Consider the following 18,000-nt stretch of genomic DNA (forward strand, 5'->3'; position numbering starts at 1 on the left):
CTTGGGACTTAAAAGAGATCATTAGCACAGAGGTGAAAAGTTTTTGTTTTGTTTTTTTCCAACTGCTCCTTTCCTGACATACTCAATATTTGTCGGAGGAGGTTACATAAAGAAACAGGACTCTGGAGACCTAGTCCCTTTGTATTGAAAACAGCCATAAACAAATACCAAATTAATCCAAATAACAGAGGACTGTGTTCAACTGGCTGTTTGAGGGAATTTTCAGAGCATTTAGAAGGAGAAACGCCCAGGAGAAAGCCAGCCCTTGTTCTCCATAACCGGAGAGCAGTCCATTAGGTTCGGGAAATCTTTTAGTTTCAGGATAGGCTGTTCTGAAGTGATGCAACATTGAGTTACATTTACACAAACTTGCTTGTAAGCATTCAGGCATGAACACCCCTAAGGAGATGGCTTGTGGTAGCTGCTTTTGCATGCTAACTAGAACCAGTGCTCCTACTGTCTACACTCCACACAACTGTGACCCTTAGGGATTGGAAGCCCACTGAACAGGCCACAAAGGCCGACTGGGATTTCCCCTGAGCATCAAGGGAAAGTGGGTAACGAGGACGAGGCTCCAGCAGTTCTGGACAGCCTTGGGGAGTCCAACAGACTCCTTTTATTTCAATAAATACGATTGATTTTACCCCAGAACAAACTCCAGGGAGAAAGGCAGTACTATCAAGCATTTCTATCCTTATATTTCCCCATCCTTCCATGTTGATAGTGGATTACCTAATCTTTCCACCATTTGTTAGCTAAAATGGCAGAGTTCAAAGAAGCCAATGAGAAGCGTCAGGATTTTGCCAACTTTTTTCCCAGCCTAATTTAGCTTTATCCTCTTCAGATCCACCCACTGATGTGGATCAGTGGAGAGAAATGTAGATGGGAGCAGGCTGAATGCCAAATCAGGAAATGCAGAACCAGCCATTCCAACACACTGGAAGCATAGATGCAAGTAAATGTGAAAATTTTTTTTTTTCCCCCCTGATGACCCTATGTGGCAGGGTCAAGATTTTCTTGTCCTGGTACCACGGTGAACCGATAAGCACTGGGTGCATTTTTCATTTCCCTGACACCTCAAATCCTCCCTCTTCCTTATCCTCCCACTTCAAAGTTGTGTTTTCCTCTTAAAGCCCCTCATTTTTTATTTCTCTTTAATAATGGGTTATTTTTCTCCTTTTCATGCAAAGCTCTCTCAGTTGTAAATTAAGCCCCTGGTATCTGTCACATAATCAAAGGGCAGGAGGAGACCAACCCATTACAGTTGACATTGCTGGCACATTAGCCCAGAAAATCACTAATTGACTCGGCAGAAAAACCACTGGAAGAAGCCATTGCCACAGAGATGTAGCATCAGAAACAGATGTTTCTTTCCATGACATTTTTCTTTACATAAGTGAATGTGGCTGGTTTTGGAGACTTGATGTTTATGTGGCAGATTTTTGAGGAGTGAGGGTTCTCAGACCTCCTGAGTAAGTGCTCACCACGGCCTTCCTCCCCCCCACAAAACACACACACTCTCTCTCTCTCTTTGAGAAACAAGGTCTAGTGGATAGAGCACGGACCTGGGTTCTAATCCTGACTCTGTTACTTGTCTGTTGTGTGACCTTGGGCAAGTCACTTCACTTCTCTGGGCTTCAGTTACCTCATCTGTAAAATGAGGATAAAGTCTGTGAGCCCCATGCGGGACATCTGATCAGTAATCATCCAATCTGATTACTTTGTACCTACTCCAGTGCTTAGTTCAGTTCCTAGCACATAGCAAGTGCTCAACAAATACCCTAAAAAATTTGGTTAGGGAGTAGAGCGGGCTAATTTAAACGAAGCAGAGAGGGCCAGGATGAGGTTGCAAAGGTAACCGAGTCAAAGGCAACAGTTGGATGTCAAAACTGAGGTAGCCCTCCAGGAGTGTCTGCTTACCAGCTGGCTCTGAATCACATTTATCTCCAATGTATATTGTTAAAGGGCAATCTCATCAATCTCGTGAGCTTGTGATAGTAAATCCCGGCCACCTCTTACGGAGGCATTCCCATAATAAGTTATCAAATATCTACAGAGAGCTGGAATGGAAGGTTTTGGATAAATGCAGCTAGAGGTTATTGGGACCCAGGAGGCCTAGCAACACGGCACAGGGGGAAATTGTGATATCTGCCATAGATTTTCTTAAGAATGATATGATTGAACACATTTCTGGAGAGGGTGCAGAATAGTTTCCACACTGTTCTCCGTGGAGGATCAAGATGCTCTTCATGAGCAGGAAACATATCTACCAACTCTGTTATACTCTCCCACGTGCATCATATAGTAAGTACTCTGTACATAGAGCTTGTTGATTTTTAAAGGAATAGAATGCTCCACCAGAGTATGTTTTTCATAATGTGTCTAGCAAGATGTAAAACAAAATTATCCACCTCTTTTAGTTTACTATGTAAACTCTTCAAAATATCTATATTTTACATATGTCTGAATGTACTGTACATATAAACCCAATATACTATCTGATAATGTATTAAATGATATAAGCAGTTTCCTGGTACCTGAAGGAGTTCATCTGTAAAAAGGCATTCTTTGCTCTTTCATCTAAAGGGATGCAGTCCTGTATTTTATGTATATATGTGTGTGTGTATGTGTGTATATTAAAGCACTGACTTGGAGCCACTAGTATGATAATAATAATAATAATAATAATAATAATAATAATAATGGCATTTGTTAAGCGCTTACTATGTGCAAAGCACTGTTCTACACTGGTCTTGATGCCATTGACTTTAAAGCACTCAGTTACTTTTCCCCCCTCCTACTTCAACTCACTAGCCTCCTTCTACAACCCAGTCCACACACTTAGCTCCTCTAATGTAGATATTTTAAAGAGTTTGTGTACCAAACAAGTTCATGCTCAGTCTCCCATCATGCATTTGTGAGGGAAGGAGAGACGCTCAAATCCTTCACCTTAAGGTTGGCTTGTTGGTTGGTATCTATTAAAATGACAACTCCAAATATCCAGAATCCTTAGCAAAAGAAGTAAAGGATGCCTGGAATCCCAGGCTGAGATGGACATTGCAGCAACTCTCTTTGGTGACCCCTGAGACATGTTGCAGATATAAACCCACAGAAAATAATGTTTGGTAGAGAAGCAGTGAGGTCCAGTGGATAGAGCACGGGCCTGGAAGCGAGAAGGGGCTGATTCTAATCCCAGCTCCGCCACTTGCTCTGCTTTTGTGATGTGGGGCAAGTCACTTCATTTCTCTGTTCCTGTTACCTCATCTTTAAAATGGGGTGAACACAATGGGACATGGACTCTTCCCAACCTTGTATCTACCCTAGCACTTAGTACAGTGCCTGGCACATTGTAAGTGCTTAACAAATATCATAAAAAATAGTGCTATGGGCATGAAGGATAGGTGAATAAAGTGCGCACATTCATTCATTCTTTCAATTGTATTAAGCGCTTACTGTGTGCAGAGCACTGTACTAAGCACTTGGGAAATATAAGTTGGCAACATATAGAGATGGTCCCTACCCAACAGCAGGCTCACAGTCTAGAAGGGGGAGACAGACAACGAAACAAAACATATTAACAAAATAAATAGAATAAATATGTACAAGTGCATGGATCCGCAAGTACACAAATCCAAGTGCAAGGGTGATGCAGAAAGGAGTGGGAGAAGAGGAAATAAGGGCTTAGTCAGGGAAGGCCTCTTGGAAGTGATGTGTTTTTAATAAGGGTTTGAAAGTGGGGAGAGTGATCGCCTGTAGGATATGAAGAGAGAGGGAGTTCCAGGCTGAGGCAGGATGTGGGTGAGTGAGTTGGCGGTGAGATAGATGAGATAAACAAGATGGAGTTACAGTGAGTAGGTTGGCATTAGAGGAGCAAAGTGGGTTGTAGCAAAGCAGACTGGGTTGTAGTGGGAAATCAGGGAGGTAAGGTTGGAGTGGACAAGGTGATGAAGAGCTTTAAAATCGTTGGTAATCTGAGGAGCTGGCAGCACTCTGCTGAGCTTCCTAGGATCTTCCTTCTCAACCCCACCTCTGTGGCTGGAAGAGCAATTTTTGCTGGTCCCACTGACTTCTAATAATAATAATAGTATTTGTTAAGCGCTTACTATGTGCAAAGCACTGTTCTAAGCACTGGGTGGGATACAAGGTGATCAGGTTGTCCCACAGGGGGCTCACGGTCTTAATCCCCATTTTACAGATGAGGTAACTGAGGCACAGAGAAGCTAAGTGACTTGCCCAAGGTCACACAGCTGACAATTGGTGAAGCCGGGATTTTGAACCCACAACCTCTGACTCCCAAGCCCAGGCTCTTTCCACTGAACCATGCTGCTTCTCCTGTGTGGTAGAAGAGATCAGTGTGTGTAACCATCTTACCATGGTGGAGAGACACAGTGACTGATCACTATAGCTTTGGGGGCTGCATCTTCTCCAGTTTCACCAACTCTCCTCCTTCCCTTCCTGTTCTTCCTCCACAGTTTTCCTCTGAGAGTGAGATGATCCAGAGAATACCTTGGGATCAAAGATTCCTCAGTGGAAGACAGATCCTTCAGCACCTGTAAGGTAGGAAGCTAAGGGGATCCAGTCCGGCTGCTGAGTTGCATTAGCGGCATATTTAATATAAAGTGGCTTAAGTGGGGTCTGCGGCGCTACTTTCCCATATCAATCTCCAGAGCTATTTGTTAATGCCTCGGGTAGATAAGAGCTCCGCTTTGGTACATGTCAAGCAATGGGTGAATGATAGGAGTGAATGACTGTGATCAACTGCCAAAAGGAAATGTATAATAATGAAGAGCAGTCAACCCAAACATCAGCCCCCACCCACAGGACTCCCCAAGGAAGGTCACTCATTCTCTTCCATCATACCAAGTTCATGGAAATGCTAAGATTTGATGCGGTGGCTGGGTTGTTAGGAGGAGAGGTTATTGGATTGAGGGATATAGTGGGAAGGACAGTGGGCAGATATTGGCCAACCCCAGTAGCTCAGCAGGCACTCAGGGAAAACTCTGACCAGAAAAACAAATATACCCACTCAGTGTGATTGCTTTTTGGAGTTTATTTCCTTGTTCTGATGTAGAGCTTGCCATGGCATGCGAGAAAACACTGGGACCATAAAAATAAAGTGCAGGTGGGAAACACTTGCCTTGAGTAGATGTGGCCTAAATATTCTCCCATTAAGTCTTCAGCCTGGTTTTGTTATGACTTAATGTATAAGTTCTTTGACTTGGCATGTAAATGCTCTCGGGTCTTCAATCACGCAAGCATTGCATACTTGCAAAACTCCTCATTAAGGAAAACTGGTGCTGTAGTATATGCCCAATTTAATGCCACATGTGTGCCCATGAGCAGTTACTTCAACTATGTGGCTCACTGACCCCCAGAAGGTCCACGTGGTTGAAAGACCATTCCCTAAATGTGTTCAAGCCAAAGCACTTGCAGGCAGCCTTGGACATGATAGTTCCACTTACACTGAAAGTACTTAATGTTTCTAAATTTACATCGTGTTTCAGCCTTATAACAGATTTGTTTGACTTTATGACTTAGTGGGCATTGGGTGGATGAGGGGGTGGATGAGAGAAAGAGGCTATGGGGAAGAAGGTTGACATCCATTTTGCTTCCAAGGATATTGGCTACCTTATTGTGGAGCCCCTTTCACGATATTAGTACATTAATCAATAGTTGATGACACAATTTGAAACCATTTTGGTAAAAATAAGGTATCAGACAGTGGGTCAGGAACCAATCCCCCACTTAGAACCTTGTCCTTATGGGAAAATTAAGCCCAATATAGGCTTCAATTTAAGATCCATTTATTTTTTTCAGAAACCAATTGTGTCATAAGTCTGAGGACTATCTGATTGAAAACACATAATGAGACAGTTCTAAGTGATGGGACATATGTAATATTTACCTGCTCAAGCAAATATTAGAACAAGTACAGTGCTGGGAAAGTCCATTCTTGGGAAAACTTGGGCAGGAGGTCAAGAAAAATTTGTGTAGTTCAATTTCCATTACTTTAAATGTATCTGTCAGGATAAAATCATTGTCCTTTCATTTCCCTGCAACTGAGAAATAATTGTTTCCATCTTGTTGTTTACAACCTAAGAATATTTGTAGGCGTGTTCAGGTCACTCTCCATACACTAGTTCGTTTGAGAAATTTGCCTTTCAGTTAAATTCTCCAACCCTTTAATTGCTGATTACACTTTCCTCTTGGCTCAATGGAAAGAGCACGGGCTTTGGAGTCAGAGGTCATGGGTTCAAGCCCCGGCTCTGACAATTGTTAGCTGTGTGACTTTGGGCAAGTCACTTAACTTCTCTGTGCCTGTTACCTCATCTGTAAAATGGGGATTAAGACTGTGAGCCCTCCGTGGGACAACCTGATCACCTTGTAACCTCCCCAGCGCTTAGAACAGTGCTTTGCACATTGTACGTGCTTAACAAATGCTATTATTATTATTATTATTATTATTATTATGAACTCTCTGTGATATTTTGATGAAAAGAAGCTAGGGATGGCTATCCTTGATGAATTCTAAACGTGCACTTGAGAGAAATGATTTTTTTTTCTTACAAAGATAAATATGATTAGCAAATGAAATAAAAACTAAGGGTCACTTCACTCCATTCCAATTAGATTAATTTCCCTGGCTCTCCCATCAGCTAGAAATTGGATCGTTTCCCATATCATCTTCTATTTAGCAAGTCAAGCACATGTGGAAATTAGCAATCACAGCTATTTTGCATTCCCCAGCCATAGGGGTTTACAAGCTTCTTTGGGCCAACAAAATACTTTTGTTATTAGATTCTTTTTTATGCATAGGATAAAAACCACACTGGTGCAATAAGGATGTTGTCAACTAGCAAAATTGCAGCCAAGGGTGGAGTAATATAACAAAAAATGGAAAGTGGGTCTATTTGTAGACATTTATTTTTTTCTGACAATAACAATCACATCATTAATTTTTATCATGGTTAAGGTAATATAATGCAAATAGAGATAAATACAGATAGAGACATGCAAAGAAAGTTTGAATCATATTGAAACTTTTAAAAAAGTGGCAGAGATTAGTGAGCTAGTGAGAACAAATCAAGTGGAAATGAACACACCTTCACAATTTTATACTTTAATAAATAGCTAGCTTATATTTAGTTGATTAGTATAACACTGGTAAAATTGGTTTAATATAAGATTGCTGAAATATTTTGAGTTTGGTAATTCTCTTTTTACTGGTACTTTGATATTCCCTCACCTACTATCTAACGAACAGGTGTGCTTATTTGTAACTCAAAACACTCGGGATGTGGTAACTAAAAATAAGTCACTTTAGCAGTGCACTCCTGACACCTCTGTTACCAGGATGGAGTATGGGATGAGGTAGAGAGGTTGCTTGGAGTTGTGGAGTCCCTCTTGCCTTTTCTTTCTTATTATTAGCCCATTGTGAGGTAGCAGCCAAAGAGCCCAACAGGTTGCTGGGTATCATGAGGAAAGGCAGAAATTAAAAGAAAAAAACATTTTTTTTTTAACAAAATAGCTCATCTTCCTCTAGAATACTGTGAGCCGTTCTGATCGGAGAGCTCCTGATGTTACAGAAAAGAGCATCAATGAAGAAGCTTCGTGATGAGGATAAGCTCTCTGATCTGGAGGGCGATGACTGCAAGTTCCCCTTAAGGCAGGGTGGGTTATGCCTTTCTGGGGTTCTGTGTTGTCATCCCACCCTAGGCTTTTCAGGGGATGGGACCCAACTCTTTAGCTAGAGCAAACTGGTGTGGCCATTACCATCTTTACCATCACCAGGCTGTGGGCAGATATTTGGGGTACTACTGGATATATATCATTTGGCAGCGTGGCAATTTTGCTAATTGGCAGAGAAGCAGCGTGGTTCAGTGGAAAGAGCATGGGCTTTGGAGTCAGAGTTCATGGGTTCAAATCCCGGCTCTGCCAATTGTCAGCTGTGTGACTTTGGGCAAGTCACTTAATTTCTCTGTGCCAGTTACCTCATCTGTAAAAGGGGGATTAATACTGTGAGCCCTCCGTGGGACAACCCGATCACCTTGTAACCTCCCCAGCACCTAGAACAGTGCTTTGCACATAGTAAGTGCTTAATAAATGCCATCATTATTATTATTTGGCCATTCTGGACCATTCTTGTCCTGAAAGGAAAATGTTTGGTGCAGTCAGCTAGCTGTAGTTACCACCAGCAACCTGGTTTAGTGGTGGTAGCTCAGACCTCCTGCCCTCATCCAAATGGTTGGGGCTGAGTGTGGAGGACAATGGCAGCAGCCTTCGCTGGCTGAGCCCAGCTAGATGGTGTAATGTGGCAGCAGACAACAACTCCAGCAACAACATTGTCACCCCTTTCCACCCCCATCTCTTCCCAGGCTCCTCTCTTTCCCTTACCCCATTTCCCCTCATCCTTCTGCCTTTTATATTCTCTTCCTCCACTTTGCCCCTGCCCCATTCCACTTGAAAGGGACCAGATTTCTGGTTACCATAGTCTGTAAAGAAAAGTCGAGAGGGGGTTATGACTGAGATTTACAAAATCATAGAAGTCTGGACTGGGTGCACATGAAATATTTTTTCAATCAAATCCCATAGCACCAGGGAACAGCAAAAAAAAGAAGTGCTTCCTTATGTAGCAGATGATACATATTTGGAATTCATTAGCACCAGAAGTTGTGCAGGATAACACTTAGAAAAATTCAAGAAGGGGTTTGGATAAATTCATGGATGAATGCTCCATAATGGGTTACTGGAGGGTAACTTAGTGGTGTTGAGGTGGGTAGTAGTTGGGGCTTTTGATCAGTAGATCAATGGTATTTGAATACTTACTGTGTGCAGAGCACTGTACTTAAATGCTAGGGAAAATTCAGCACAATAAGAGCTTGTAGTCTACAGACAGGCAATGTGTCAGAGTGTAACCATATGTACATAAAGTGCTGTGGGGGTGAGGGTGGGGTAAATATCAAATGCTTAAAAATTGCAGATCCAAGTGCATAAGTGAGGCAGAGGGCAAGTCAGGTAGGGAAAAATGAGGGCTTAGCTAGGAAGGTCTCTAGGAGGAGATCTGTTCTAGGGAGAGCTTTGAAGGTGAGGAGAGTGGTGGACCGTCAGATATATACCGGGAAGGAATGCCAGTCCAGAGCGAAGATGAGGGTAAGGGGTCAGTGGCAGGATAGAGGAGATTGAAGTGCAGAGAGTAGGTTGGTGTTACAAGAGCAAAGTGTGAAGGTTGAGTTGTAGGAGAGCAGTAAAGTAAGGTTGGAGGGGAGAGCTGAGTGAAAGCCTTAAGTCCAAGGCTAAGGAGTGTCTGTTGGATGCGAAGGCAGAGAGGTCTTTGAGGAGTGGGGAGAGACAGAGTGAAGAATAGACTGGAGTGGGGAGAGACAGGAGGCAGGGAGGTCAGGGAGAAGACAGAGACAACAGTCAAGGCAGGATATAAGTGTTTGGCTCAGCATGGTAGCAGTTTAGATGGAGCAGAAAGGGCAGATTCTAGAAAAATTATCTTCAACATTAGAGTTGTTGTCCATGAGAACAACCATCCCACAGTTTCTCTAAGCATCCTATTGTCCTGAAGGAAGTGGAATTCTGTGCAACCATTGATTTGACCTCATAAAGACAATTCTCATATTCTTGTTCTAAATCGGTCTACATCTCTCTTGCCTTCGGGTAACCTTCCTCCCTCTTCCTCAAATGCTAATGATGGGGGTAAAGTAGACTCCAAACTGAACTGAGATAGTGATATATTGCAGCTACCATCAACAGTTATGTTTCACATCACCACAGGAGTTTAAAGATCAATCACTGTTAGAGTGGGGTGAAAAGTTCTGCCTGTTAAGCAAAAATTACGAATTTGGACTTTTGGCAAGGCAAGTTTTCTCAAGAGATCACTAAAATGTTACTCTGTGCAGTGTAATCTGAAGAGCTTTTACCATGAATTGAAAAGCTATTTTCAAATTGACAGAAAATGACTAACTGTTTCATAAAGGAATGGCAGAGTGTAAAGAATACTCAAGAATTCACATAATTTGATTTAATGGGATAAAATTTTGCTTTGCAAAATACACAAAAACCCTACCCAATTCATAGTTTCCCTCTGCTATTACACTAAGCAAAATCTAGAGCTATGATCTTAAGAATTTGAGTGGGGAAGGGGTTCCAGTAATAGACAATGAGCTTATCTGTCAGAGGCAGGAAAGGTAAGAGCTATGTGCAGTAAGATTACTTTGGGAGAGGTAAAATTTGTTATCTGGGGATTAGTGGATGAAGAGATAAGATAGTTTGAAATGAGCTCAGGATAATATGCGTCATTTTGAAGATTTAAAAAAAATACTGGGCAAATGACAAACTTTTAGTTTTAAATGAAAGAGAAACTCATTCCATGAAACCTGTCACATCCAACCGCTAACCCATGTCAGGAAAGTATCAGTCAGCACTCGCCTACAGAGTCCACCCATTTTAGCCGATCATTACTTGGAACGATCGCTGTCTTGATCCAAAAAGAAAACAACATATTCCTCAAGTTGCACTCTTCAAAAATATTAAAAGATAGAGTAAGAAGAGCAAAATCTAAATCAAGTACAAGTATGTTAGCTGGGGAGATGAAGCCTGTCTCTTGTCTATGAAGGCAAAAATACATTCCCTCTAGACTGTAAGCTCATTGTGGGTAGGGAATGTCTACCAACTCTTATACTCTCCCAAGCGCTTAGTACAGTTCTCTTCACACAGTAGGCACTCAATAAATATGATTGGTCATTTGGGCCTCATTGAGATAACTTATATGGACAGTGAAATGACACACTCAAACATAAGAGCATGCCACTGGGGAGAAGGACTTCTATGTGGTTTAACTGCCTCCTTTGGAGTTGCATCTGCTTATTCACCCCATTAGAGTATAAGCTCCTCAAGGGCAGGGTTCAGGTCTTCTGTTGCTCTACATCCCCCAGGCTCTGCGATGAGTAGATGTTCAATAATGCTGTTGATATTGATGATGATTTTCAGGATAATTGCTCAGCTCTTCATATTGCTCACATAAATGCAGCCATAAGAGACACGGCACATTACATGGGATCTGTTTTCAGGTGCATTTATGCATTACTAAATTAGGAATGACAGTTGTTCTTCAGCTGTTGGAAGTCCATGAGTGAACAGACAGCTAAAACCTCTGTGCTGGTTGTGAGGGTTGAATTGGTTTTCAAGTGAGAGAGAAGAAAAACTGCAACAACGCTTGTTTCTCTAAGGCAAAACATGGCCATTTCTGGGCCAAATACTTCGCCAATTGTGTCATTGTTGCTATGGTAATAACTGAGGATCTTGGTGTGCTGCAAAATATTGAACACATGAGTCTGGAAAAGGCATCCTTCTCCCCACTTTAGTTTTTTTTCCTAGTTTGGTAAGGTTTCCTATGTTTACATAGAAGTTCTTTCTTTCCTTCCTTTGATCATATTTAACCCACAGACATAGACCTAGAAATCAAATATTTGGATTGAGCACAAAGCATTGTATCAAATCCTTGGGGAAAATACAACTGAAACAAGAAACAATGTTGGATTCAAGTACTCACACTCCAATGGGTTCTATCATGTCCCATATGGCTGGGAGACATGGGATGTCCATTTTCCAGCATGTGACTATGAGGCAACTTTTCCAATGACCCATGACTGGTTCTGGAGGAACACTCTGGACAAGTGAGGGGCAATATCAATTCCTGCAGCAAACTGCAACACATGCTGTCTGGGCTGCAAAATGCCAACTCCAAAGAGCTCTCCTCCCCATGAGTGATGTGATGTGGTCATCTTGGTGAACCTAAGACAGCCAGAGGGACTGGATTACCCTAGAGAAGCCTCCAGGGGCCTGTTCTATGCCACTGTTGCCTCTGGGGGTGAAAAAGAGATGGAGAGTCTGGGCTGTTAGACCCAACTATATAATAATAATAATTATTGTACTTTTTAAGCACTAATGATTAGGTTGGACACAGTCCCCATTCCACATGGGGCTTCCACTTTACAGATGAGGTAACTGAGCCCCAGAGAATAATAATAATAATAATAATAATGCTGGTATTTGTTAAGCGATTACTATGTGCCAAACACTGTTCTAAGTGCTGGGGTAGGTACAAGGTAATCAGGTTGTCCCATGTGGGGCTCACAGTCTTCATCCCCGTTTTACAGATGAGGTAACGGAGGCATAGAGAAGTGAAATGACTTGCCCAAGGTCACACAGTAGATATGTGGCAGAACTGGGATTAGAACCCAGCTCCTTCTGACACCCAGGCCTGGGCTCTCTCAACTAAGCCATGGTCTGAGCCTTTAGGGTGGGATGGTTATAGCGACCTTCTGAAGAACATAAAGCTCTAGGGGAAGTCTTGGGGAACAATCTTCCATTTTGGGGTTGGCTGAGAGTCCAGACCATCCTAGCCCTGTAGAGAGGATCCCTGAAATAGGAGCTGTGCTTGGTCTGTTCTTCCCATTCCAGGTTCTCTAGAGTGTGTCCCTGGGAACCCACTAGGCCAGCTCTGGTCCCATGGTACTCAATCAATCAATCAATCGCATTTATTGAGCACTTACTGTGTTCAGAGCACTGTACTAAGCGCTTGGGAAGTACAAGTTGGCAACACATAGAGACAGTCCCTACCCAACAGTGGGCTCACAGTCTAAAAGGGAGAGACAGAGAACAAAAACAAACATACTAACAAAATAAAATAAATAGAATAGATATGTATAAGTAAAATAAATAGAGTAATAAATATGTACAAACATATATGCATATATACAGGTGCTGTGGGGAAGGGAAGATGGGGGGATGGAGAGGGGGATGAGGGGGAGAGGGAGGAAGGGGCTCAGTCTGGGGAGGCCTCCTGGAGGAGGTGAGCTCTCAGTAGGGCCTTGAAGGGAGGAAGAGAGCTAGCTTGGCGGATGGGCAGAGGGAGGGCATTCCAGGCCCGGGGGATGACGTGGGCCGGGGGTCAATGGCGGGACAGGCACCATCGCCATACTCCCAAACTGACATGAGTTGGAAGAGAATCCTTCATTGTCACCTAGCTTCCCATAGTGGTGTAATGAAACTCTGACATACATCTTTGTCACGGAACCCTCCATATATTCCATGTGACTCTGCAAAAGGTGAAATTGGCTGCGGTGATTAAGCCCTCACACAAGCACTCCACACAGCAGCCAATCCCCTTCCTGATGTCTCAGGCCCGTCGCTAGTCTGTGCTGCCAGCCTGAAATTGGCTTCCTTATTCATTCAGTGATCTGGCCTGAATTCTGTTATCTTTTCTACTCTGAATCATCAGAGGTTTTCAGAATCACCAAAGGTCAGGTGATGAAAAACTCTGGGGCTCATCTATCCCAATTTTTTTCCTTTGCTCCCATTCATTTCAAAGCACTTCTAGACCCAAATCAGAGGTAGCAGTGGATAAATCTAGATGAAGGATTGAAATATTTTCCTTCCTTTTTGTACAGATTTCCCCCCAACTCCCCAGTCCCATTGTCATCCACTCCCACCTTGAAAACCAACCTCCCTCCTCTGTCCTACATACTTTCTTTTTTACAAACTTTGCCGCATTCAGACTTGCACATTCATTAGTCACCCCAAACCAATTTCAGGTCCAGATCTTGCCTGGCAAGCATCTGGATCTCCTACATGGTGCCAAAATAGAGGTGGGTGACTAATTCTCTGCCTAACTGAAAGAGCTGTATCGGTCCAGCTGCCACATCAAGATGTATCAGTAGAAAATGATCAGCCTGCATTATGATGTCCTAGCAGGCTCCATTCTCTCTAAACAGAGGGTTAACATTCCTGACTAAACTCGGCATTAGGGAAGACTTGGGTTAGAGCACACACGTTTGACCAATGCCATGCTCACATGCACAATCGTTTCTTCTGACAGCAGAGTGAGTTCTGGTCAGTTGGGTCATCAAAAGGACATTCCCAAACAACAATCCAAAATGCCTAGTGAAAACCCATGCTGTGGGAGAACTGTCTATGAATAGAAGCTCCTCTGAATCATTTGGTCAAGGTACTTGCTTAACTGAGGTTGATTGGTCACTTCTGGATACTGGGAAACAGGCAAAGAGGTTCTCACAAGGGACTTTTTACTCCTTATCCCTGGCAGAGAGACACTGTCTTGTTAAAATAGCCTCTATTCCTGACTTTTTAACATGGGTCAGGGAGCAGGAAGGTCAGAATGCCCACTGGAAGCAGCTTTATCAAGTCAAATCCATCTTCTTTATTGTGACCAAGATGAGAATGCCCAGTCTGGATGTTCAACGTTCTCCCTGTTGGGTAGGGACTGTCTCTATATGTTGCCAACTTGTACTTCTCAAGTGCTTAGTACAGTGCTCTGCACACAGTAAGCACTCAATAAATACGATTGATTGATTGATTGATTCTCTATTGTCACACTAGTGAAGGAAGGACTCGATGTTTGGCTTGCAGTAAGTCTGACCCTTCTTTCTGAAAACTTGATCTTGGTTTAAAACCAGACTGCTTTTTGCATGCCATCAACGCTGTTTAGCAGGAATAAAATTTACCCACGTTGACTCAAAGCTTATCTGAAAAAAATCCATCACCCCAATAGACACTTCCAAAGCAAGGGATTGATTTTGGTGTTTGATATTTCACCTACTTCTCAACTTATAGGATCACATTAATAGACAAATTCACACAGCCATGTATGAGTAGTTTAAATTAAGGTCAAAGATAGTATTGCTAAAGATGTTATTTCCAGTAACAGACATCTCACTAGAAGCAAGATTGTGCTTGTGTTATTTTAGTTTTGATTACTTGCCTTGCAACATCTGCACTCTCAAGTCCTCTACAAGTGCAATGTCCTATAAAATCCTTTTTTTTTTTTTTTTTTTTTTTTTTAGAATTTTCTCCTGGGAGTCTGTTGAATTGCAAATAAGATTGATCAAAAAATACTCTCCAGTTATTGGTGAATTATGAAATGAGTGCAGCAGCCTCAGTGAAATGCTAGATTGGGTTCATTGCAAAACCAAAAATAAGGGCTAATGAAAATGGCCATGCTTAAGTAGAGGTTGGACAGCAGAGGGTTGGACTCAGATGGCAATTGAAGAGCGCTAAAGCAATAGACCACTAAGTCCTTATTCAAAGCATTTTTTTTGCCAGCTGGGCATCTTGACTTACAGGTGACTGTGGCTAATATGAACTGTTTATCACTTTTCTGAAGTTCTACATTCTATAGAATTGGGGTATGACGTTCTCAAGAAAGTGAGTTTGAAGGATCTTTATGATCACTAGACATGTTGTTTCCTTTAAAATATGTTTAATTTTTATTAAAATCCATATTGCTCAAAACCTCTTGGGTAATGACATTCATTTTAAATAAACCAAGCGGATCTTTTTTTACCCATAAAAGTGCCTTTTTGTGTCTAGCAAACATGACAATTTGGTATGATGATCAGAAAGCGTTAATATTCCATGTAGGTGTAAAACTTTAACCATCTGTGTTTGAAACAGTTAGAAAAGTCCACATCTTAATAATAATGATGGTATCTGTTAAGGGCTTTCTATGTGCCAAGTACTGTTCTAAGTGCTGGAATAATAATGATGGTATTTGTTAAGCGCTTACTATGTGCCAAGCACTGGGGGAGATACAAGGTAATCAGGTTGGGGCTCAGTCTTAATCCCCATTTGACAGATGAGGTAATTGAGGCACAGAGACATTAAGTGACTTGCCCAGAGTCACACAGCTGACAAGTGGTGGAGACAGGATTAGAACCCACGTCCTCTGACTCCCAAGCCCAGGCTGTTTCCATTAATCCACATTTTAAAAGCTTTAACCTTGTAGTACTTGCACACACTGCAATTGTGATTATATGTTAGCTGAATATGCTTGGACTAGGTTTATATTTTCAAAGTATTTTTACAGTAGAAAAGTTTACTTCTGAACTAAATTGAATTATCTCTTTTCCCCTCCCATCACACTCCAGCTAAGCTAGGAGACTTAAGCAAGCTAGGAGACTGCTGCAGCCACTAGATTGCAAACTCCAGGAGGACAGGGACAGTACCAACTCAATTGCATCGTACTCTCCCAAATGCTTAGCACAGAGTTCTTGATTGACTGGGTGAATAACTGCAGCTGCTGACAAGGCTTCTGTCCTGTTTTGGAGATGGGGGGAAAATAAAAGTTACAGAGAGGCCCAATGAGTTAAATAACACCAGGCTTCCATAAGTATTTCCACAGTTCCCACATAAGGGTTGCTGCAGAGACATAAACATATAGATTACAAGTATTCTCCAACCCAGAAATAACAGTCTATTAATCAGATTTCTGGGCCAGCCAGGAGCCAACTCCAAGGATATAATCTCAGAAAAAATTATTCTATTGGTTCTCAGCCAGATGGTTTTCAGTTGTTTCTTAACTTAAAACAATAAAAAAAGCTCACATCTCCCTCCTAGTCTGATGACCAGGACTTTTAAGGCTAAAATGTTGGTGCTTTTGAGAAACATGTAGATTCCACTTTCTTTTTGTCAGAAGTTTATTTTGATCTGTCCATATTTGACCACTGTGTCTTTGTAAAATATAAATTAAAATCAGTTTAGTGTTAGATGATATAAAAGTCTCTGCTCTCTCTAGTCCTTGCTTCTGTTTCCCCCAAATGAAACTGAAAAGAGCCTCTTTTTGTTTTCAGTTAAAGCAATAATCTCTTTCAGTGATATGAAACTTTCTAAGAGTATAATTTAGTTTCTCATTTGATGACATAGCAGTGGACCAAATGGAAACAGCTGTTTCTCCAAATTCAGTATGTCCTGTAATGTGTTGTGTCCAATTAGTTACTCACTGAGCTTCATGAGACTCTTTTCTCCTTTTCATAGCTGAGAAAGTTTTCCACCCGAAAGTATTTATTCAGACTCTGCAATGTCATTACACCTAGAGTCCTAACCTATGAAATAGCTTTGAAAGCAGCGTTAAGACTGAACTGCCATTTTTGTTTTCTCTAGAATAAGAAAGGGAATTCTGTTAGATACCAGAGAGCAGAGGGACAGATGAAGACTTCAGAGATTGATATGTTCGCTGCTTGTATTCAGGTAGTGCAGGATGAAGAGGCTCAGCTGTGTGCTGTGGACTATTTACTTCCTCAATAGAACGTATTTTAATGCTGAATCCTCACGGTTAGCTGCCTTTGCTTATAAAGGACAGAATACGACAGGCCTAATCAGGACACTTTGAAAAACTTTGACTCTGTAATACACAAAGGAGTTACATCAGTCTTATAGGTTAAAAACAATCTTTCAGCCGGCAAAGTTTTCTTCAACCTTTTCCACTCAATACAAAGATAATGCAAGAATGAGCATCAATGGCCGGCAGAATTCAGTAAACACTGTTGGTCGTGATTTCAGTTTTGATGAAAATACCTACTTTCCCAAGTATCATTTCTTGGCAATCGAGGGCCTTTGCTTCCAAGGAATCTGTGTGGTAGAGCGAGGTGCTTTTTTTTGGCAGGGGGATTGTGGTTTTTTTGGTGGTATTAAGCAATTATTATGTGCTGGGCACTGTAGTAAGTGCTGAGGTAGATAAAAGATAATCAGGTTGGACACAATCCGTCCCACGTGGGACTCACAGTCTTAATACCCATTTAAAGGATGAAGTACTGAGGCCCAGAGATGTTAATTGACTTGCCCAGGGTCACCCAGCAGACATGTGGCAGAGTCAGGATTCCTTCTAGCTCCCAGGCCCATACCAATCACTTAGTACAGTGCTCTGCACACAGTGCTCAATAAATACAATTGATCGATTTCCAGTAGTTCACATTCTCCTTTCATATTTATACTTCTTTGCATTTACACTCTTAGATTGTGAGTTTCTGTTTGATGCAGAGGTGGAGGGACAGCACTGGAGGTTCCTGAGTAGAGGGGAAACATGGCCAGAATGTTTTTGTAGAAAAATGATTGGAGCAGCAGAGTGAAATATGGAATTGAGTAGGTAGAGACAGGAGGCAGGGAGGTCGGCAAGGAGGCTGTTAGAGTAATCAAGGAAAG

The sequence above is a fragment of the Tachyglossus aculeatus genome, chromosome 13 (assembly GCF_015852505.1).
Source record: "Tachyglossus aculeatus isolate mTacAcu1 chromosome 13, mTacAcu1.pri, whole genome shotgun sequence".
Classification (NCBI taxonomy): domain Eukaryota; kingdom Metazoa; phylum Chordata; class Mammalia; order Monotremata; family Tachyglossidae; genus Tachyglossus; species Tachyglossus aculeatus.